The following is a 24,550-nucleotide window of genomic DNA, read 5'->3' as shown; positions in this document are numbered from 1 at the left end:
GCACGTCACTATTCCAAGCCTATTGAACATTTGTCTGATGTTGTTTTACGAAGCTACCAACATGCATAATGTAGCCTCCGTTCTTGTAATGAAATTGCGATTCTCATATTAATATGACTAGAGAATCTGGATTTCATTAAAGACACGGAAGCTGACATTATCCCTCCCATCCCACCCCTTGGTGGTCTTACAATGATTTAATGCTGTTTTTGTTACAGTTTATTGCTGTACTTTTTATTAACAGTACTTGTTTCATCTCTTGTTTCTTTTAGCTTGATAAGCTTGACACTATTTTTTACATTCAAGAGCTATTTACTTCTTTCTCTTTTCAGGTAACGTTCCTTAACTGTGTGTCGTCTGGCCTTTGGTTTTACCTTCGTTCTTCCTTCTCCTTCATCCTGCTCATCAGAAGATCGTTTTGATGTTTCAAGTTTCATGAACTTATTTTCCTCCACATTTAAAAGAGGGAGATTGTTGATGGCTCATGCCTATCATGTGTTGCTATTGTTCTATTCTGGAACCTTTTAATATTGTGATGTAAGCGGCTGCTTGGACTGCATTAAAGGAATAATGCATAATGTCAGCCTCCGTGTCTTTAATGAAATCCAGATTCTCTATTCATGTTAATATGAGAATCGCAATTTTTATGCTGCACCATATTTACAAGGGTGGCACAAATATGGGGCAGTGCTAAATTAAGACCAGGGAAAACCTGGTATTAACAGGGCAGAACGAGGGGAAATGCATTATTTTTCCTCGCTTTTGCTGTTTTTATGTGTGATGCATTGTGCAGCACACATACAAATAACAAAATACCATCCCTTCCTGCACATAAACATTAATTTTAAAAATGTCGATTTGCAACTTCCATGTGTGCTGCACTAAGCAGCTCACATAGAAGTTACAAATCACCATTTAAGATTAAGGGACACCTTCCTGCACATAAATAATTATTCCCCACAACGCAAGCAACCTTGCACTATGGTGCAAGGGTGCCTGCATTGGCGCTAGGCAGCTAAATTTAGCACCAGCACAGGGGGAAATGCAGGGCTGCACCATATTGTTGTCAATACGGTGCAGCCCTACGTTTCAGAACTGGTGGATCGCGGCTTTAAGCCAAGATGTCTCACGCCATGCTCTGTCACTTCCTTGTACATCTGCCCCTTAAATTTTGACAATCTCCTCATCCTTACAACTATGTTCAATCATGAATAGCAACTAGCCTTCTAAAGTGCAGGGATATCATGGCATAATTCAGTGGAGACATTGAGGCATAGGTGGAAACAGATTGGATACATATGACTGAGTGTGAAAGGAGTGTAAGGAACTTGTTACAGAGGTTATAATCAAAGTCATCTTTGAGGAAGATTGTCTGTATTCCTTTGATTGATTGTAATCTCATAAGAGGGATTCAATAATGCGGTTTTATATGTTGTGACATGATAAATGTATCTCTGTGTACTGACATGTTTTGGCTATGCAGTGATTAGTATGATTGATATTAATGAAAAGGATACATTGTATAGGCACTCTGCTGTGTAATGTAATATGTTCACCCAGGTAGCACATGATATAATCTGAGAGTACAGGAATGTATGTGATAGCATATACTTGTTTCATTGTAGTTAATGATCTTTCGATATTATGGATTCAGATATATTACTTTATGCATATGTTTTTGTATCATTATATAATACTTGTTATCAACTGCTTGTTTGAACATTAGGAAAAAAGAATGACTGCTTTTTGTATTACAGTATTTCTTACATGCTTGAAAAACTGAGTTTTATCCTGCATGACATGTGTCAGCTGTTTTGCTTATGTTAAATTGTGTGATACTACAATCTGAAATCATAATCTTTAAAATCATGTCATCAATCTTTGCAGTTGTAATACACTTTGGATATTCTTTTCAGATTAGAGAAACTAACAATCTGGAATTACAACTTTCAGTCGCCTTTCAACATCTCTTATAACTTAAATAAAAGGATTCTATAAAGAAACAGTCTTTTTTTATTATTTTTTTAATGCGTTATTCTCCTGAGAGGCCGTTTTTTGTCTGTCAAAGTTTTTTCTTCTGGGGATGTGGGTAGAAAGTGAAACTAGACTTCGGCAAAGCTGCCCTTCACAAAGATACAAATTAAGCAATATTTGTCTTCTTCCACATTTTCAGAAGAAGCCGAGGTCTAGAGAAACAGGTTTTATATTTTTTACCCTATTGCTGCCAATGCGAGTCCGAAAAAGAATTAAAGACCTGCCGCCCTCAAATATGCTTCCCTGAGCAGAAATACGACAACTGCTTCCTTGTACAGGGCCTTCTTCAAGCCCCTTCTGGTTTCCCTTAAACACTCCGAATCTACCCTCAGAGAGGGTGAAAGATCCCTGACGGATCATCAATCACTCTGAAAGACCTTCAGCGGTCTGCAGACACACCCAGAGGGCTCTACAACAGCCCATGGCCCACAGATGCAATGACTCTTAGGATAACCCGCTGAAGGCCCGTGAAGATCCCCCAGCTGTGCACTTGAGACCCTTGTCTGTCTTGAGGCATACCCAGCCAACCAGCCACCCCCAGTTACTCTGGACCAGTTCACAGGGATCCCCAGATTTTAAAGCTCAGACTTTATCCAAACACCTAATTTGGACAACAGGTACCTGAGACAGTTCTTGAAAACCCCAGCTAGTCATTAGGTGCTTACCAGATGTTAACCCGAAACTGAAGTCTACCATGAGATGCTCTCAGGAACCCGTACTTCATCACAGTTGCCCACAGATACCTATGATCTCCTTTCAGATACCCACAGTCCATTCTAAGACACCACCAGGAGGCCCTCAGAGACCCTCGGTCAGTTGATCCACATGTACACATTACACTCCACTCCCTTTTTGAAAAACTGATGGTTCACAGACTATACTAGAGCCCCTCAGTCTGAATTGAGGAACCCATTCAGATCCATAGACACTATGCGAGTCTTTTGGGCTGTCTTCAAGCACCCAAAGTAGACCCTTAGAGACACATGGGTGGATTCTCCACCTGAATTTAGATGTACCCATCTCGGCTGTGCCAGTGAATCTACCCCCTGCCCCCTTGCTCTTCAAAACCATTTCTCAGGTGTGTGAGAAAACAATAGGTAGGTACATCCAACACATTATGGAGACCGATAGTAGAGCACGGGCTGCAAAGGAAAATGAATGTGTTAAGAGAGACTTCGGCCTACTTGCCTAACTGGACTCAGTCCACTAAATCTCTATAAATCTTGTTTAGGACGCATTGCATCTTGAATGAGAGCAAATCTCCCTGGCAAACAAATCTGATATCATATTTCAAGTGTAGTCTCTGCCTGTTTCAGAAGTGGGATTTAGCCCTGGGCAAATTAATACCATTTCAATTTTGTGTGCTTTTTTCTTAAATTGAGATTGCTAAAGCCTAAATCTGAATTTATGAGATTTGTTCTACTTTATACGAACAAAATATTTCTTGCTTGATAAGAGAACCAAGATTCTTTTTTAGGCCCAAATCCCAATTTGAGTCAGAGTGGTTGCTTCAAGAAAGGCATGTAATCAGTATATAAGACAAACACAGACCACAGGAGACATGTTTGGGTGTGTGGAAAGCTAGTCCTAGTACAAAGAGGCCTACAATCTGCCATAAAAAAGGACACACACTGATCTTTCAGACCAGCCTGTCCGGCAACACCTGATTGCCCTATAGATCAGTCCGGCCCTGTGTCACAGGTGCATACATGGTCCACAGGATTGGCCTTGTGCAATACAGTCAGCTTTATCCCTACTTGTTATTAAGATTTGAGACCTGACACCAGTTTTTGCTTACTGACTTGGCATCTGACTATAGGCACCCTTTCATCTGCACCATCACAGAGCTAGTTGGTTGCTAGATTCAACCAGATATCGTATAGTTACAAGAAGTTTATTACGTACCTAGCTGTCATGAAAAGAAAACAACAAATTGAAGACCATTTAGGCTACTGAAACAATAATTTGAAATGCATCCTTTCAAGACTTAAGAAATTGCTTCACAGTCACTGACGAATTTAACATCTTTCTTCTGTGGAACTTTCTACTGCAAAATGCATTCTCATCAGTCTTTAAGCTGCTCACTAGTTTGTAGGCGAATATTGGCAAGCATCCATTTGAATATTAAGACCTTTCTTTGAATATCTGTGAATGGTTTACTCCAAGGGAGTTGGAGGATTGGGAAGTTAAGAAAAAGAGATATAAACTGAGGCACTGTTGTGGTGCACTCTAATAGGCAAGTTGGTTTGTGGCACACTTAGGGCCAGACTTGAATTTTGGTGCCAACTGATGGTCCACCCATTGTACTTTGGGTTGGAAGAACCACCACCTTTCCATCAATGAAGACCCAATTGCCCATTGACTGTCAACAGAAAGCTTCCTCTGATGGCCCGACATGTAGGGGCCATTGGAGGAAGAGCATTACACTCAATAAGGGCAGACAGTGTCATGCCCATTTTTTAAAGTCTGTACCGTCAGGTGCAGAAAATAGCAAATAAAAACTATCACAGTGTGGGGGGAGGGGTCATAGTTTTTAATTTTTTTAATAACAAACTCCCATATTGCTACGGACACCATGCACTGTGATTTTTGTATCTTTACACGAAATGCCATGATGGCGGTTCCTATCAAGGTATAGAGATTGCAGTAGGGTGATCTCTACATTTGGCAGACGGTAGTCTGCCAAACTTTAAATCTGGTCAGTAGTTACAAATTAGACTCACCTCTAAGCCTGATAAAGTGCAAGGCATACCTATTAAAACCATGCAGAGTAGAGTTTGGCTTAGTCATAACCAGTCTTATATGAGGTAGATACCTTGTTAAGGGGCCATCTGATGAATGATGTCATAATACATCTCAAAACCCAATCAGAGTTCACCAAACAACGAACAGTTCTAGAATGCTTATTGTAAGTGATTGTTGAAGATGTGTTAAAAATAGCAATGTGTATGTACATAAGCGGCGTTCATTTGTGTTCATAGCACCCCTGTTGTAAGCAGAACGGATATCGCGAAAACACTGAGTGTGTTATCCCGCCAGCATAGATCCATGCACACATGTACATGACAGCCATTTTAGGTACCATGGTCTTCCTGTTCATGATCGCTCATCAGCGCACTTCCCTGACCCTGCAAGCATTCCCCCATGCACCCTGACTGCCCCCCTCTCCCACATGCGCGAGTCACGAGCCCGCCCCTCCCGCATGACCCTGTCCCTAAGAATCGCACCCCGCGCCTGACCAACACCTCCTGTCCCTCCGTGAATACCCCTCCTTTGATGACCTCTTCCTCCGAGCCTGAATGTTTGCACGGACCGCTGGTCATCCCTTAGCCCGAGGATACGGTTTATTGCCCACTACTTTATGCACTCGTCTCTCTTGCAAAAAGCTACTATTGATCATGGCCACCCCACCCCCTGAGACTCGATCAGGCACACACATTCCAATGGAATCAGCAGAACACTCAGCCGCATGATAGCCCCTCCTATTTGCATGGAGAATAAGGGCCCTACTGTAGCCACGTGTTGGAATACCTCCATACTATACAATGTGTTGATTGTAATAAAGGATGCCTGTGTGCCATAAACCTGTGTATAAAAGACGAAGCCTCAGAGAAACTTGTTAGAGCACCTCCCGAAGACACCATGCGAGTGTCCCAAAGGACATGCTCTCCTCATGAGTAATAAACTCTGTTCTTGTTTTCCTACTTCCAGTGCCCGTCTCTTTATTTGGTAATTATTCAAGATGAGAACGAAGAGTCGCCCTGCACCAGCAGCCTGGGCATCGGGTGCGATAGGGGCTGACTTTTTAACAATTGGCGCCCAAAACGCTGGGCCCATCAGCGACATAAGGTCCGGTAAGAGAGGTCCAGACGATGGGGTGAACATCTAAATGATTGGAGTATACCTGCCTTGAGAGGGCCCTCGTCCGGCTGCCGATTGAATGAGCTTCACCGATTCCGAACGGACCTCTCTCAAGTGACCTATTGTCCTGACTGGAATCCCACAGGAATGCTGCGATAAAAACATGGAGAAAGAGAACGATCGGGCGCTGGAAAAAGGAAGGCGAAGAACTGTCCACATGGTCCGGTCCGGGTAAGGTCGTGACACACGACAAATTGCGAAATTGATTGATTGTTTGAAAATACTAGTATTGCCTATTGATTGCTTCTGGGAGATTCTCTATTTGCAAACAAACACAGAGTCGCCATACTCTGTTTAATCTTTGCAGATAGTGAAGGGTAGGCAACGCAAAACTTTAACACGTCGTGCCTATTTTTTCCTCCCCATTGATTGATTGATTGAATCGAGCATTAAATTGTTCGAAGTTGGTTCTCTTAAGGATCTTCTCTGCCTACAAACGGGGAAGAATAGGAATATTCTCTCTCCCTTTGCCGACAGTGAAGGGTAGGTAACGCAAACCTTTAACACGTCGTACCTATTTCGTTCCTCATTGATTGATTGTATGTCCAAACATTGACTGTTTGGAATTGGTTCTTTTTGGAGGTATTCTCTATTTTTGCAAACAAGCACAGGAGTCACCATACTCTAGTCTTTGCAAGTAGTGAAGGGTAGGTAATGCGGACCTTTGTCCCCCGTTGTAATCTGTCATACCTATCTACTCCCCACTGACTGATACGCCAGTCTCACCCGGACCATTTACTGGAGGTAGGTCACCTGGCCTGACCAAAGAACACCCCTAGTAAAAAGGACATATACAATAATAACGAAGTGATCACTGTAACCTGTTAACAGAAAAACTTTAGCATGAAACAACCTGGAAAGAAGGGAATAGGAAAACGAATTCAGTAGGCCACTGATGAAAAACGAACTTTTTATTAAATAACGAACAAGGAAAACGATAACAATACTTAATGGTAAAACCTATTTAGTAACCCGTAATAAGAAACCTGAAAACAATAAGAACGATAAACTGGGGAAAATGCAAGTCAACAGAACATCCGCCCCCACTCTAGAAACTTCCAAAGTGGAGCAGGGTTGCGGCCACGCCCAGCCGGAAGCAACCCATATAAGGCGGATCCTGCTGCCAACAGTCGGCCAGGAGATCGTAACGTAGGGTGTAGCCGGAGGAGAGGCCGAGGCCAGCGGGATCCGGTCAGGGGATTGCCTTGACAATGCCGGAGAGTTGCAGGGGGGGGAATGTCTATGTCCTCGACCCTCCCCTCTCTCTCCCAGTCCGGCCGCGGTGGCCCGTGAGAGTTGCAGGTAGTCCCGCCACATTCTCTCCCGGCCCGGCCACCAACGACCGGGGGCAGGGGCCGACGAGATCCGGCTGCAGCCGATGAGCCAAGGAGCCCGTTCATGGGGCCAGAGCAAGGGGCGTCCGGCCGACATCCACCGGAGGCCCGGCCCAAAGACGGACGGGACATTGTTTCTTTTCTCCTTCGTAATGGCAGCGACAACACGCCAGACATTTCTTCTTTCTTCAATAATTGCTGCGACAACTCTGGGGGGGGATGTCTTGCACATGCCTCCGACCCCCCCGTCCTCATCGCCTGGTCCGGCCATAACAAATGTCAAACGAGACGCCGTGGGGTGCACTGGGAGGGAGAGACGGTGCGAACAGGCCTCTCCCGCCTCCCCAGGTGGAGGCTTCCCAACGGCACCCTCAGCGCTCCAGGCGCCCGGAAAAGGGTTCTTCCACTGCGGCAATGCTGCAACGCCTCGCCCGGCAGGTGGGAGCCCGTCCGCTCATTTGACCCCGCGATCGCCGGTAGCTGCCGAACTCTCAAAATGGCGATCGACCTGGCAAGAGCGGGCCCAGCATGAAGGAATGGCCCGGTCACTTGTTGACTCCACCGTCATAGTTCTCCACAACCTTGAAGATTCTAGAGGAGCCACGGGAGTCCCCGACTCCCGCAAATACCCCCGATGGGGAGTGACTGCCATGATTGCCCACGGAACGATGGAAACGTAGCCGCAGGACGTCGGCGCTCCCATGCTGGCGCCAGTCTCAGTTTGAATGACTAGAGTCCTATAGACCACAGTTCGGATCAGTTCCGGTGGAAGCACAGTATGACTCGGTAGGAACATTGTTGCCTCCCTCCCCCTCTTTTTGACTGATGGTTCAAACCACCGATCCCTTCTTTTTCCCTTTAACGGAACTTTGGACTGCCAAAGGAAGCTCTGGGCCAACCATGACTTAGTAGAGATTTAGACTATGCCTGAATCTGCCTGACTGCACTAAAAAATGGCGCCGATGCAAATGAAACTTTCAACTCCTTGTTGTACCCCGATTGTTCGGCCCTGGTGTCATGAGATATGTATGAAGGTTTTTTTTTTAACCACATGAATTGATATAGGATGTGTACAGATTATATGTTCGGACAATTAATGGATTCAGGATGTATACTGTCAGTTCGGGAAATGAATTGATATGGGATGGGTACTGGTTATAGGTTCGGACAATGAAGTGATATTGGATGGGTACTGATTATGTGTTCAGACGGCGAATTGACATCAAATGGGTATTGATTGAACTGTGGTACTTTAAAATTTGGACTCATGTAATAAACTTTGTCATAGCATGATGATTTTTATATCAAAAGACCGAGAATGGCCAGTACACTATGTACAAGCATTTTTGTTATGTTCCAGTAACAATTTCACCTCGAAATTGTCATTTTCGTTTTGAACCCTTGGCATCCATTTTGTGTACAGCAGCCATGTTGTGTGTTGCCCTTTACATAGGCTATAACACACAGCTAAATTCGATCCCAAAAAGCCACGTACACCTTGATTGACTTTTTCCTGACCTGGACCAGGTGAAACCATTGCCCCAGTCCGAGCCTGTTTGGTCAGTTCCTCTCCCAGTGGCCGAGCAAGATAACATCAAGGCCCAACATGCCATAAACCTTTTCTTCGCATACACACCCTGCCTATCTTACTTCCATCTGTCCCTGTTCCTGCCTCCACGAGCTATTTATGCCATGGGCTGTGATCTTACTGTTTTGGGGTTATCCGGCCTTGTCAGCTAAAGAATGTATTCATTATGTGGACATTGTTTATGGCCTGGACTTATCTTGAAAGTGGGTTTTGCATCTGTGTGCACGTTCTGGGAATGTATTTCAAATATGTGCCTAAGGCATAAAAAACTGTATAAAAGGACTGTGCGGAGTCCATGAAAGCAGGCTATCTCATTCAGTCGCTTTTAGGCGTGGCTGGGCGACGTAGCCTCACTGTTGTATGTAATAAAGATGTCTTTTCATATTTCAGATTCTCTGTCAATTCCTTTGCTGCTTTTTGAATGGACTACCTATTGGTAAGACCCCTGAGTAGGAGTATGTGGATTTTTGGAACCACAGAACATTCGGACAATGAATTGTTGTTTAAAAATTTTGCACATCATTAATATTGAAAGTTGGAAGCCCAACACTTATGACACTCGCTCACACTGAAGTCTCGACATGATTTTATTGCGCTTTTCGCACTTTTATTGTGAAATAAACGACCACCGACTCCGCTCCAGCCTGCTCCGTGGCCGGTCCACGGGGTTGTAGGCCCGTATTTATACATCGACATTCTTATTAAAGATTTTTTGAGAAAGCAACTATAGTTGTCCGTGTAAATTGATAAAGTCTTGAATGAATAATCCCTATTTTTCGATATAACTGAAATGTAGGTGGAATGACTAAGCTCGGTTAGATAAAGGGCTGAAAAAGGTATAACGCGTAGAAATATTACAAATATGAAGGGTCGAATTTTAGTTGTGTATTTTTCCTTTTTATACAGCCAAAGGCAACCGCTGGAGATCCAGGTATTTAGCCCACACTTTATATGCTACCTGTATAAGAAAAATCACACTAACGGTCCACCTGGGCTTAAACGCCCCAGTTGGCAGTGACTGCATCCTGTGGAAATAGGCCGAGTACGCAGTAAGTAAAAACCTTTCTGGGTTTATGCGCGCGAGTGCGTATCAATATAGCTTGCTCTCCCTTCCCTCCTTTTCTCTCTCTCTCTGCAGGTCACCTCGGAATGCCGACGAAAACGGCGATCCAACAGACGAAGAGACGGGAAAAGGGGTCTGATTATAGTACCTAACCACGACAAACCCCGAAAAAGTAAAGAAGAATAATGTACACACATGATTAAGCGTTCTTACGTTTGACTAAGTAGGGAAAGGTTTAGGGTATTTCGAGGTAGGGGTTACACAAGTATCCTCCGCCGAGAGGACTAGGGATATTGCCAATATTTGAAAACCTACTACCTCCTTTTCCGCATCCTCATAGGCATATAACTAAAAGCTGCTCCATTGCTCTCCAATTGACACCAACTGTTGTCTCAGCCTGGAAACGCACTTGCTAAAAATGACTCGAATAAACCTCCGTGAGCATTAGCCCGACCAGGTTAGTCCATGACCAGTTGCCAAAGGCGTAAGTGTGTACAATCAAAGTCACCAGCAAGAGGCAGCCAACGAATAAAAGATAAGAAAAAGGTAAAAAGAACTTAGGATGATAAAGATGCTCAGCTCACAGAAAAGGATAATTGTGGCCAATAACTGTTTTATGTTTTGTCTTGGATCTTTTTATGTAATACCTGTACTGTCTCCCCCGTCTGAGTTTGTGTGTACGTGATGTATGGATCTACGTCGTCCCTATGTAATACCTGTACTGTCTCCCCCGTCTGAGTTTGTGTGTACATGATGTATGGATCTACGTCGTCCCTCCGCTTGTGTTTACGCATTACATAACCCCTGCTGTTCTAAGTTGTGTGCGCACTGAATGGACCATTATTGTACACGTCTCTCTCTCCTCACGGCATACGAGTACCGAATGGTTCGTTTAGAGTACGACTCTCTCTCTCTCTCTCTCTCTCTCTCTCTCTCTCTCTCTCTCTTTTTCTCTCTCTCTCTCTCTCTCTCTTTTTCTCTCTCTCTCTCTCTCTCTCTCTCCCTCTCTCCAGAAGCCCCCCCGTTTCCTCTTTTTCTTGTTGTATGATGGCATTGTGTCCCTCCGACACAAACATAATTGGATTTCCTCGAACGCAAAGGTGTTCAGCAAAATTGACCAAACCCAAAACGATTGAGACTTACCATATTACTACCTCTCCCTTCTACAAACAATAGAACCCGAGTTGGTAATGAAGGAAAGGATCTGGCCTTTTATAGGGGAACTATAACGTCAATGGTCTTCTGTTTCTCAGTTCGTTAGAAAATGCGATCCCCAATGTCCCGATTGCCCCACCCCCTTGCACCTAAGTGCGGATGTCCAGAGTACCCCACTTCCCCCGATCGACCCTAGCTCTCTGTCCAAAAGCACCCACTCGCCCCCGATCAACCCTATGATAATGCCCCTGCTTGCAAGAATTAGCCAACCCCGAAAGGAGATGTGATATTGTCGATACTTGGGTTAAAGGGAAGAACGAGTCTCTCCATAAGGACTCGATTTTTTGTAACGTAATACATTGTGTACAAAAGTTCAATTTCTCTTATCATATATCGCGAATGAACGCCAAACAAGTCTATGAATTCAATATGCAATGCCCTTCTACAGACTCCATAAATAACGACCTCTGACTGTGACCGATGAACCTATCCCCCACCTACTCAGGAATAGGGAAGGAATTGAGATGTATATCTGTTCTCCCGACCAGTTTGTCTAACCACTTGTTTTTCACCCATTCAAAGATACAATCGCCAAAGGAGAGGAGCTGGACGTGACGCACAGCCTGGCCACAGATCATGGAGCACGTGTGACGACCAAAGGTGGAGCCGCAGAGCAACGAGACGCGGGACGAGGCACAACTTTCAAGTTCAGCTGATGAAGGAATAAGGGGCTGCCTTGAAGCCCTCGACTTGCTGACCCACTCGTGCCTGAAGTCCCCGTCCCTTTTCCGACTGATGGGCCTGCCTGCTCATTGTCCTTTGCTCCCTTGGTCCCTTGGTGTGTTCGAAGATCTGGCCCCACTCCGCCCTCTCCTCCCTCGATTGTTCAACAAACTCTTTTCATATAAAATTTGACTATGGACTGGGATTTTGTCACGGAAAAGGAAAGACACGCAGGTGCCCAGCATAACGCACCCCTAAGACAATTAGTTAGGAAACAGGACTGTGATCTAACAGCAGAGGACTGATCGCACCCTGCAACGTGTAAGGACGAATCCGAGCTGGACCTATAGCTCCACCGCCGGTGCTCAGCAGCGCCAACAAAAGAAGACGGACTATGTTAAAAGACATTGCGACAAAGACCCTTTCCAGAACTTTCTATTCGCCCCTGACTAAATTACTTGTATCAAATTGAATACCTCCCTCAACCATTTTGTATTGCCTTTTAAGAAATGTTTCGTCGGTCACTCATGTGGTTAGTTTTCCAAAATCCCCTATAGTACTGACAAGTCGGAAGGTATCAGAGCGTTCTTCCTGTATGTTGATGTCACTAGAGAGAATATGTGAAGCTGATTTTTATGTATCGGAACATTTTTCTTGGTTCTACACCGACTAAACATTATGCCGATCTCTAGGCTTGTATGAAGAACCCGACAGGTGTAAATTAACATGTATTGCATTCCGCCAATCACATCGACTAGGTAGAAACTGAACTTGCTTATGTAAAAAGCGGCGACTGTTAAAAATAGCAATGTGTATGTACATAAGCGGCGTTCATTTGTGTTCATAGCACCCCTGTTGTAAGCAGAACGGATATCGCGAAAACACTGAGTGTGTTATCCCGCCAGCATAGATCCATGCACACATGTACATGACAGCCATTTTAGGTACCATGGTCTCCCTGTTCATGATCGCTCATCAGCGCACTTCCCTGACCCTGCAAGCATTCCCCCATGCACCCTGACTGCCCCCCTCTCCCACATGCGCGAGTCACGAGCCCGCCCCTCCCGCATGACCCTGTCCCTAAGAATCGCACCCCGCGCCTGACCAACACCTCCTGTCCCTCCGTGAATACCCCTCCTTTGATGACCTCTTCCTCCGAGCCTGAATGTTTGCACGGACCGCTGGTCATCCCTTAGCCCGAGGATACGGTTTATTGCCCACTACTTTATGCACTCGTCTCTCTTGGAAAAAGCTACTATTGATCATGGCCACCCCACCCCCTGAGACTCGATCAGGCACACACATTCCAATGGAAAAAGCAGAACACTCAGCCGCATGATAGCCCCTCCTATTTGCATGGAGAATAAGGGCCCTACTGTAGCCACGTGTTGGAATACCTCCATACTATACAATGTGTTGATTGTAATAAAGGATGCCTGTGTGCCATAAACCTGTGTATAAAAGACGAAGCCTCAGAGAAACTTGTTAGAGCACCTCCCGAAGACACCATGCGAGTGTCCCAAAGGACATGCTCTCCTCATGAGTAATAAACTCTGTTCTTGTTTTCCTACTTCCAGTGCCCGTCTCTTTATTTGGTAATTATTCAAGATGAGAACGAAGAGTCGCCCTGCACCAGCAGCCTGGGCATCGGGTGCGATAGGGGCTGACTTTTGTAACAGATGCAGAACTGATTAAAGTAAACTTTCTTTCACTAGCCTAGACAGCAGGGCAGCAGGAGTGAAACCAATAAATAAAACCCATTTTTATATTTCTGGCAGGCATAGGGTGCTGTCAGTCAAGTGTCAGGCCCGTGCATCTAAAAAATGCCAGCACTGCTGCTACATAGTCTCCGAAGAAGCCAAATACATCTAGAAAGACAGCGGGCCTGGGGTACAGTGACTCAAATGTCAGGCAGCACTTCTGAGAGTTAGTATGGAAAAACCTGAACCTAATCATCAAGCAGATTTTAGGAGTTCTCCTTCCCAATTTTTCTTTACAAGTCATTCTCTTTTTAACCTTAGGTTCGCCTGCGGTTCTCAGAGTATTAAAGAATCCTGGATTCTCGAGGATTCAAAACAGGCTCTGAAATGTACCACTTATGTCAGTTTCAAGATAAGGTTATATTTAAGATTTAGACCCTTATGCTCCCCCCAAAAAATATTTCTATTTTGCTAAAAGTGTGACATCACTAGCTAAATAGCAATTGGGACATGCTTCATCACTAAAAAAATGTTCTGCGAACTAATTCTATTTTTATCCTGTTAATTGGATGATACAAACTAAACTATAAAAAGGCTGCCGGCTTCAGTAATCTGAGGTGTTTTCTCACTTTATTATAATTATTTTGCCAAATGTGTGAACATTCTGCCAAACAGACACTTCACACAATTGTTTATCACCTTTTCTATTTCAATGTTTCAGAATATTTTAAGTAATGTTGCTGAAAGGAACTGTCAAATGTGGGAGGAATTCTCACTCAGACCAACAGACCGGATATAATTTCTTGATCCAAGTAAATACCTACATGTTACTTTGTAAGGAACTCTCTATTCTTCATAAAAAATAAACTGTTGCAAAAGTCAGAACATTGAGAAATGACACTCAATTAACGTATCCTGCAGAAGCCACTGTTGGTTCTCAGCTCCTGCAAACTTGAAAGTACTCGGGGACCTGAGAGCCATTCATAGTATAATCGGCTTTTGAAAAGTAGTGTTACATTATTTACATCCACATTGGCATTGATAGATCTGCCTTGGCGTGGTTCACCAGCTTTCTCTCCGAGCGCACCCAGAAGGTGAATATGGGTTCCTTTAGCTCCACCTCGGCCAGCATCATCAGAGGAGTCCCGCAGGGCTCCTGTCTCAGCCCTACGTTGTTCAACGTATATGTCTCCTCTTTGGCTAACATTATGAGGTCTTTCGGGTTTATGCCCATCTCTTACGCTGACGACACGAAGCTGCTGTTCACTTTTAAAACCTTTACCCCGGAGATAAGACAAGCTTTCTCCAACGGCATGACTGCGATCGCCAGCTGGATGGCCAAGAACTTTCTCCAGTGTAATGTGGGAAAGTCAGAGGTCATGCTATTCGGAGAGGCAAAAATCCTGTGGACCCCTGACTGGTGGCCCTCCAGTCTGGGTCAGGCCCCTTCCCCGAAACGGGTGGTGAAAAACCTGGGGGTCCGTCTAGACCAGGACCTCACCCTTGCCCATCATGCCAGCACCACGGCGGGATCCTGCTTTCACATTATTAGCCTCCTTCGGAAAGTGTTCCCCCTTCTACCAGACAACACAAGAAAGACCTTGGTCCAGGCCCTCGTTCTGAGCCGCCTGGACTATTGCAATGGCCTATTTTTAGCAGCCAATGAAGGAGTGCTTAATAAACTTCAGGTGGTTCAAAACACCGCGGCACGTCTGGTGACCAATGCCCCCCCTAGAACGCCATCCTTGCCCCTCCTCAAGGCCCTCCACTGGCTTCCCATCCGGAAACGGGTGGAATTTAAGATTTGCTGTGTGGTGCACAAGAGTCTCCACAACCTAGGGCCACACTATTTGGCCGAGAAATTTGTATACCACCGCCCTTCCCGCAATCTTAGGTCCAGCAATCAGCTGTTACTCCAGGTTCCCAGACATAACAAGACCAGACAGGGAGGCCGCGCCCTCTCCATCATGGGCTCGCGTCTGTGGAACAATCTTCCCCTTTCCCTTAGAGAGTGCCCGAGCCATCTAGCTTTCAGGAAATGCCTAAAGACAACTCTATTCTAGGAGGAGCGCTGCCCGACCTGTTTACTTCACAGCACCGCGCGGAGATACACCTTCGGGTGTGATGCCGGCACGTTACAAGCCCATAAATAAAATAAAATAAATCCTCTTTTGACTTTGTTTTCCTTTTATGTGGGAAGATTAAAGAACGAAACTGATCATGCGAAGCCATGAATGGTGTCAGAAAAGTAAACAGTTGAAGGAAATAATAAGTAGAGATATTAAATTATTAATAAAAATATGTAAAGAGATGCAGGTTTTCAAGTGTACTCCTGGAAAATGTGTTGGCATTTATGTGAGTTACCATTTCCCCAATCGTGTTGTACGTGAAGTACAATTTCGCACTGGAGAAAAGTAGCCCACTGTGTAAATATACTTTTTTTTTTGTTTTCATTTTTTCCTCCATGGAGAAAGCATTTTCCCGACACAGACACAACGTCCCCTAAACTCTACCTAAATTTCTCATCCCTCCCTGTGAGTAGATTTGCTGCTGCCTTTTGCTGGAGTGAATTTACCAGTCATTGTAAGGGCGGGAAAGGGTCAGAGAGGGCATAACCATAAACTCTCAAGGCAAACACACTTTGATCAACTCACTCCCTGTCCCTTGTGCGAGGTTTACTGCTGTGCAATTGTCCTCCGTTCCCTTGATCAGCCACTCCCTGCCCATGAGGTGAGGTTTACTACTGTGTACTTGTACTCAGATGAAGAATACAATGACATACTGGTAAAATGATTTACACTGTTAGTGCCGTTTTATGGATGCCTGGCAGGAGGAAATGGAGCCATATTTGTCTTTAAACATAGGTTCATGGCTGAAACTAGTTTTATGAAAGGGGCCCTCTTTATTTACATTGGAAACCAGAGCTCGCTGCACTTCACTGGTTTCTGAAAAATCATTGCATTGCCTTTAAGGTTTTTTGTACTATGCATCACACCATTACCCGTCCCTCTCCATTCTTTAGTTAGAGCCAACCTCATGTCCACTTTTCCTGATAATTTACCTCCTCTTCGTCTCATGTACCCTCTATTCCTGAAGTCAGTGGGGCACATTCTGTAGAACACAGTTTTTCTGTACTCGTTCCATTCCTTTGGAACTCGGAACCCATCGGCCTCAGCACCATATTTCTCTGTTTTTTTGTAAAACTTCAAGACCTAGCTCTTTTTTGGTGTTCATTAATTTCAGAGGAGTTGTTGTGTCCCTCACCATGAACCCGTAACTGGTGTACATGCTCTAACAACTTCTATTTAACATATAACGTGACATGGCATGATATTAAATGACATATTACACTAATCAGAGTGCATAAAACGGTAAAAATCCCCAAAATAAAATAGGGCTCTGAACCTGAATGGGGAGAGAGCCTTTAACCACTTAACCACTGCGGCAATTCCGCCGCGTAGCGGCGGTTTAAAGGTGTGGGCGGGGCCGCGTAACCAAAGCACGTGCAAAGCACTACGTAGGTAGTGCTCGCGAAGGCTGTTGGCCTACAAACGCATGGAAGGGGTTAACAACCTCAATAGCCCAAGGCAAATGAACTATAAGGCAGAACATTCCACCCACTGAGGGGAGAATGTTCTTAAGTAAAAAGCGAAAAACAGAAAGACAAACATTGGACTGTTGGAACATAAGGCCTATATCAGACAATATTAGCCCTCAGCAACTTCATTGTCTTCAAAGGAGCTCTCAACATTCCAATTCCCTAACGTAACATAACATGACATGCTGTACTTGCACAGTGCTTAAAACCACACACTGTACAAATAGGCAAAATAAAACAGGATGAAATACATGTGCTGGAACTGATAAATCTGCATCGAAGCAGAGGCGTAACACAGGCCCCGTCAGGCCCTGTAGCACAGGGATGCCCCCAAGGCCAATGAATATTTGTGAGATATGAGAGACTACTGGGTCCATCATATCATTCTGCAGCATGGCATTTTTCATTATGCCACTGAATCAAAGATGCATATTCCAAAACTATGCAGTGGTCACTTTCACTTGATTCTTTGACCTCTGAGCCTATGCAACATGACGACTGTGGGGGGGAAACCATATCATCCCATCTTTCATCAGTGATGGACATCATTTTGCAGTATTGTGACAGCTTTATACTGTTAATGTTGATGTTTTGGCTTCCTTGTAAGAGGGGATAAAAATGTCAATCGGTGAGAGAAATCCAGCAGATAATAGCAAATGTTCTAAAACTGCGCTCTCACATTTCTCCCTATACAGACTATACCCAACTTGTACGGATGGGACAAGCTCCTGCAACTGCAAAGACCACAAACACATTTGGAGACATCACATCTTAGTCATGAAAAATCATGCATTTTTGGAATGCAGGTAGCTGCAGCATTTGGGCTCGGGCCTAGGTTCAGTGGCAACCCTGGGAAATCTATTTAATGATGTTGGTATACATAAAACCAATCCTTTCCCTCACATTTCTGAAAGGGAAAGTTCCAGGAGCTGTGAGGAATTCACAAAATTATATTCTCACACTTCTCCTGATGAAAAATGTTACACCACGTGTGTGGCTAAGCATTACTGAGCATTGCTATACCGGTAAAAGGAATGGGCTAAAACAGGACCTGCACCACTGGGGTCCTTTCCATTCAAACTGGAGAACCTGGCATACAGCACAATTTTCTAAGAACCGAAGATTGCTCATTTGGGAAGCACAACATATTTTTGTTGTGCTGCTTTGCTTTCCTTGATAATGGCTGATTCTGCAATAGACACAAATATTCTATATGCATTTGAGACAAATAAAACGTGATTTATGAAATGGAGAGAAAAAAAGGAAGCGATCGAATATTAACTCTCATCAGGAAAGAGGGGCCAATAACTATCTCATTGTCCTTTGTGGGGAATTTCTGTGCATGTCAGTGCAACTCAATACTTAATTTACATTTCTAAGAGTAAATCCAGATGTTTGGGTACTGCCAAGCCCAAATTGCATCAGGTATGTACCGATGACGTACCGATGACTCGAATAAAGGTCAAAATGTTCTCCACAATGCTAGTAGTCCAGATTTTATTCCACCATTAATCAGATGTTGGAGAATCTGTATTTTTCATATAACAGAGCTATCATCAGCATTGCATTTGATTATGGTGTTAGTTCCTGCAAATTCACTTGAAAAAGCTAAACCCATTCATCATTCAATGGGCATATTGCAGACGCACAAGGAATTGCATATTGCATATGTTTTTTAATGTCAGGCAGAACTTATTTAAATATTTCATTTTGTGGTACTTATAGAGCACACATTGCCTATAGACGTCCGGGTGCTACAGTTAAGACAAACTTGTGCTGATCCGATCTTCCCAAAATCGGAAAAGCTAGGCTTGTAGGGCTAGATGTATCAAGGGTTTTGCGATTACCTATTTTGCGAATGCAGTTAGGTAATCACAATTTGTGATTTCCTAAATGCAATGCAAGAAGCATTCTGAGAATGCACTAGGGAATCGCACATTTTCACCAACTTCAAGTTGGTGGTAATTTGCAAATCCTTAGAAAAATGCACAAAATTGCATTTTTCTAAGTGCCATGTGGAGCATACACATGCCCTTAGGATATGTGTGTGCACAACATGTGCACACTTACCTTTTTTAGGGGTGCATCAGGGGTGCCTTCAGTCCTCCTGGCACCTTTGTGATTATCTATATGGCAATCGCAAATTGCGAATGCCTTCCCATGCATTCCTACGGCCTATTGGCCCATAGCAATGAAGGGGAAAGCATTCCCTGTTAGCCAAATTACAATTTGCAATTTGCTAATAGGGAATGTTAAGGATTCGCAAAAATAATTGCAAACCTACATACATTGCATTTTGCAATTCTAAAATAGCAAATCAGTAAAATTTGCTATTTAGGAATCGCAAAAGCAATTTTTGATACATATGGCCCTTAATGTCTTCCTGAAGACTAATTAATCGTCAGTGGACCTGATCTCCAGTCTAGTCTTTTGTGCAATAGGTACTAAGATCTGCCAGTTCAATCAGATATTATACATAATTGCAGCCTCAATGTAAATCACCCAGTGTTAAGGATGAGGCCTTGGAAAACTTGTCCTAAAGTGTCTGGCGTGTGGTACCACCTTTAGCTGATCCTATTTTCATGCTCCATGTTATAGATACTTACCTTGGTCATATCTTTCTGGCCAATATATCTTTCCAACATTGGTATGTTCATATTCTATTCTATTCTGTTCTATTCTATTCTAACATCAACCCATTGTAAATCTTACAGGAAATATGTGGCACTGAAACTTCTTCTAGGTAAGCCCACAGTGACAATGATACTGGGATGTGTTACTATACCAAAGTAACACAGCAATTGTGGTATACTCTGCTTTGGGTTATTTTGTATAAAGGGTGCATTCCATAGGTGGTGCATGGGCATTTCTGTGCAACCACCCATGGGTTTTGACACAATTCCCTATCTACAAACATTGGTAGACAGGAATTTGCTCCGCAGGCAGGCGAAACGAAGTGAATTCTTTTCATTTCTCCTCGGTTTTCCAATCTTGCACGTGCGGTGCATTGTACATCACAGACACTAAGTGGGAAAAGTCTCAAAGCACAATTTTTGTACCTGAAGGCGCCCCTTCCAGTACAAAACCTATGGTTCAGAGAATGCACACACCCTTGCACTATGGCTCAAGAGTTTGTGCATTTGTACATGGCTGCAAAAGGTGGGCAAGTGCAAGCATGGAAAAATGTACCATATCTTACTAGATATGGCACATTTGTTCCTCTCTACCTTTAACGCAAGGCAGCACAGCAACTCTGGTGCAGTATTGCTTTTCATCAAAGAATAGAAATTCTGGGCCTCAATCACATTTTTATATAGCACAAACTCGAACTGAAGGTATGGAAGCGCTTAACATGAGCACCAGTTACATTGCATAAGGACACATTCATATTGGTAGGCAATGGAAGATTAAGTGATTTGCCCAGAATCATCGGATGTTGAGCGGACATCTAAAATCAACCCTGGTTCCCCAGCTCCAAAGTCGGCAGCTCTGGACATTATGCCACCCTTCCACTTGCTCACTCTTACACAGGATCTCTCACTTAAAGCATGCATACAACAAAAGATTAAATCAATTTTTACTTAACATAGCTGCCACAACAGGCCCTAAGTGTGCTCCATTTTATATTTCACCGATAGTGAATAATATAAGATTATTCACTAATAGTGTAATGAAAAACAGACAGAAAATATTGAATGCAGATCCGCCCCCAGTGTTTTTGACACTGAATTAACCACCTCTGGTAGTACCAGGGGTCACAAGAGGCAGGTCAGGAACCATTACTGTGACCTCCGGTGACCACTAAATGACAGCGATGGGAATGGGGTTATACCAGACTCCTCTATGAGAATGAAAATTTTAACCCTGCCTGATTTGCTGGACTTTTGAAAGCATGAGATATAGTGCGTTGAGTTCAGCCTTGGACTGCTCACCCAAGTTTACCAAGAGGGTCAAGAAGACTTATTTGATGGCCTCTTTCCGTTGCAAACTTGTTAACCTGAACACTGATTGCTGGGGACATTGAGTCTAAAAATCGATTAATATGTCAAGTCAAAGGCTGTCAAAGGTGGACTGGTCAGATGAGAGAAAACAGTCAACCACACTCAGTCAAGAAGAAGCTTGTAAACATGTGAGCTGCAGTAGGAACACATGGTCACGTAAGGCTCTTTAATTTCCTTGCCTTTATGGCGGCTTCAATTTTCTCTAAGCCCGCTTACATAGGCCCCTACAAGCATTGGTTTCCATTTAACAACTGCCCCAGGAGGGTATACTTGAGCCCTGTTTTGCCACTATGAAATTTTAATGTGGAAACAGTGGGTCCCACACAGGGCTGGACTGGGAACAGAAACCGGCCCTGGCAAACTGCTCAGTTGCCCTTGACCCCCCCCCCCCCCCTCCCCCCTTGGGGTGAGGGAGAGTGCAGCCGAGCAGTTTGCGAGGGCCGGTTTCGGCTGATTTTGTTACCGGGAGCCGATATTGCCGACCCCCGGTAACAAAAACGGCCCCCCAGGGGTCCAAAACCGCCCTCCACCCTAGCGGCCTACCGGGGAAACGCCCGGTACCCGCTGTGGCCAGTCCCGCCCTGGTCCCACATCAATGTTTGCTCAAATTCACACTCAAATCCTTCAGATATATTGAAGTTTGTAGCAGGGCCTAAAGCCCCAGTGGTCATTGTAAGGTGCGTTTGTACACTCCCAGCACCAATGCCACAGCACTCAAGGTACAACTTTCTCCTTTTATTCAGTTGGCCCCAGATTTCCGCTCAACAGACATTCACAGGAGTGAGACCTCAAAACAAAGCTTCCCTTCCTCAGATTTTTATCTTGTGCCTGGAGCCCTACTTTGGGCCATATTCTGCGCTGCTACCCGATCATGTGCACGCCTTTGGTAGGAGGGCCTATTACCACTAATAGCAACATCCAAGGAGCCAACAAGTGTGTGAATTACCTGGCACTAACCACTGCCATGCCCACCCTGGGACATTTGTTTTCTTATTAATTACTTGGGCAATATCTAACCACCGGTGCCATCATGCCGAAGATGAAGAAAGACTACACAGAGACAGAAAATGTGTACCTAGGGTACACCATCAGGCACATGCATCATTGTTTAAGATTGCGATTCTTTATTTGCGATTTTTAAGGAATCGCAAATAAAGATCGCAAAACCTGATACAACAAAAATATTGCGAAAAAATAAAGAATCACAAAAAATCGCAATTGCGATTTCGTCAATTGCGAACTCGCTATTAACGATTTTGCTATTTGCGAAACCGCAATTACCGAAGTTGCACATTGATGCATCTTGATGACATAAGAACCAGGAAGTGAGCAGCACAAGCATCATTTTCTGTGCACAGTCATAGGGAGAGGAGGGAGCTGGCTCTGGGAGCTGAACAGGAGGGGGATTGAGACATTGGAAACGCCTGGCATTTGTAAGAAAATGGAAACTTCACAAACAGCAGAGGACAGCCAAACAGGTAGGAAGAGGAAAATTAAATTTTCAGAACAAGAAATTGACACCCTCATTGAGGGAGTTGTCCACAGCCATGATAAACTGTTTGGGAAATTATCATTAAAAGTGGCAGAGCAGGAGAAACGAAAAATATGGATCCGGATACAAAACAGGGTGAATGCCATTGGGGTGACACACCGCACCATCGAAGAGTTGAAAAAAAGATGGTACGACTTGCGCAGTCGGGCTAAGGTGTGCATTGATTACCGGCTGAAGGAAGCAATAAAGACAGGAGGGAGAACACCGACAGACACAGGGGGAACACACCCATGGAGGACATGGTTGAATGCACAATCCAGCCTGAAGCTGTTGTTGGTGTGACACAGCTAGACACGTCAGGAGTAGCAAACACATCTGAAGGTAAGATGAATGCATGTTACCATTGTCCTAAGTTATAAAGGTAGAACATCACCTCAGTACAGCACAAGTGCACACTTTGAACATCCAGTACACAATGTTTTCATAAATGGAAGTGCATTGTGGAGGTTGTAGGCAGGTCAAGCAGTTACAATGACAAACACACAAATAGGAAAAAAACAACTCAAAATAGTGTAATATATTCTCAATTTAATGAAAAAGCAAAAAAAGATTACTTTGACATGACATCACAGACATACATTAATGCTGTTTTGGACTGTTAAACTTCACAGATGAAGAATGTGTAGAAGCTGAGGATAGTGACTACCAGGACGTACAGGACACCAGCGCAGTTGAAAATATGGACACACCGGTTTTGCCAACAAATCCATCATGTGCCCTAAACACACGCAGGGCAACTCCTGGTCACCATGGACTCTGATGATGAGGCAAATGCAACACCAGAGGCAGCCATGGCCAAGCTACTCCCATTCCAAATCCACACACACAGGTCCACAGAAGCAATGTCAGAGTCAGGCGTAGAAGAGCTAGATCACTCAGAACACAGTAGGAGGACCAACCAAATGATGTCTGGGGTGGTCTTGAGGGACAGATGCTCCGTCTGCAGCACCTACAGACCAGAAACACACGTTCAGTACAGATTCAAATTGGGAAGATGGCAGCCAACATTGTATTAATGTCAGATTGTGTGCAGCAACTGACCAAGGTTATGCAGGAGGGTCATGTAGCCCAGAAAATACACCATCATCAACTAATGCAGCACCTCAACATCTATGCTAAATCCAATAGTAGGCTGGCCACAACAACTGCTCTGCTGGCACGTAGGTCTGTGACCATGCAAACAGAAATGTGCCATTGGAGCAGGGATGTGGCTAAGGCACTGGACCAGGTGGCCAATGCAGTGGAAATGATGCATGCTTCCACAGTTTCGGCCAAGATGTCCATGTAGGAAGAGGGTAGGGAGGGGGCCTCAAGGATGAGTAGTAAAGCTATGCCAGTTGCCACTGCAGGAAGACGCAACACACGCAGCAGTCCCCCCTGGGCTTCCAACATGTGGGATGAAGATGCTGGCTCTGAAAGGTGTCTGGGTGTTCGTGGGAGAAAGAGCTAGAATGCCATGTACATTGACATTCCGATATGGTGACGTAACCATTGATGTAATCAGACATTTTGACTGAGTTACAAGTCATTATTTATTTTCATACCACTTATGTCCATTACTTAAAATCATGTGCCACTGGTCACATTAAACGTGTGCTTCAACACTCATGTCATAATTTTTTTAAATAAAAATTACTTTGATTGCAATATACACTTTTTGTGTCATCATTACTCACCTCAGAAATAATTTTGAGTGATGTCCAATCTACTCCTGTGCCCTTCAGCTGCACTTGCCCCTTGTGCTGCACAGCGGTGTGGCACGTGCTGGTTCTCATCCCCTGAGTCTCTTTCAGACACCTCAGTTTCCATTCCTCCCTTTGTCGCAATATTGTGCAGCATGGCACATGCTGCTATTACCTTGCAGCATTGTTCAGGGTTGTA

The sequence above is a fragment of the Lissotriton helveticus genome, chromosome 5_1, assembly GCF_964261635.1.
Source record: "Lissotriton helveticus chromosome 5_1, aLisHel1.1, whole genome shotgun sequence".
Classification (NCBI taxonomy): domain Eukaryota; kingdom Metazoa; phylum Chordata; class Amphibia; order Caudata; family Salamandridae; genus Lissotriton; species Lissotriton helveticus.
Note: the sequence above shows the minus strand (reverse complement) of the source record.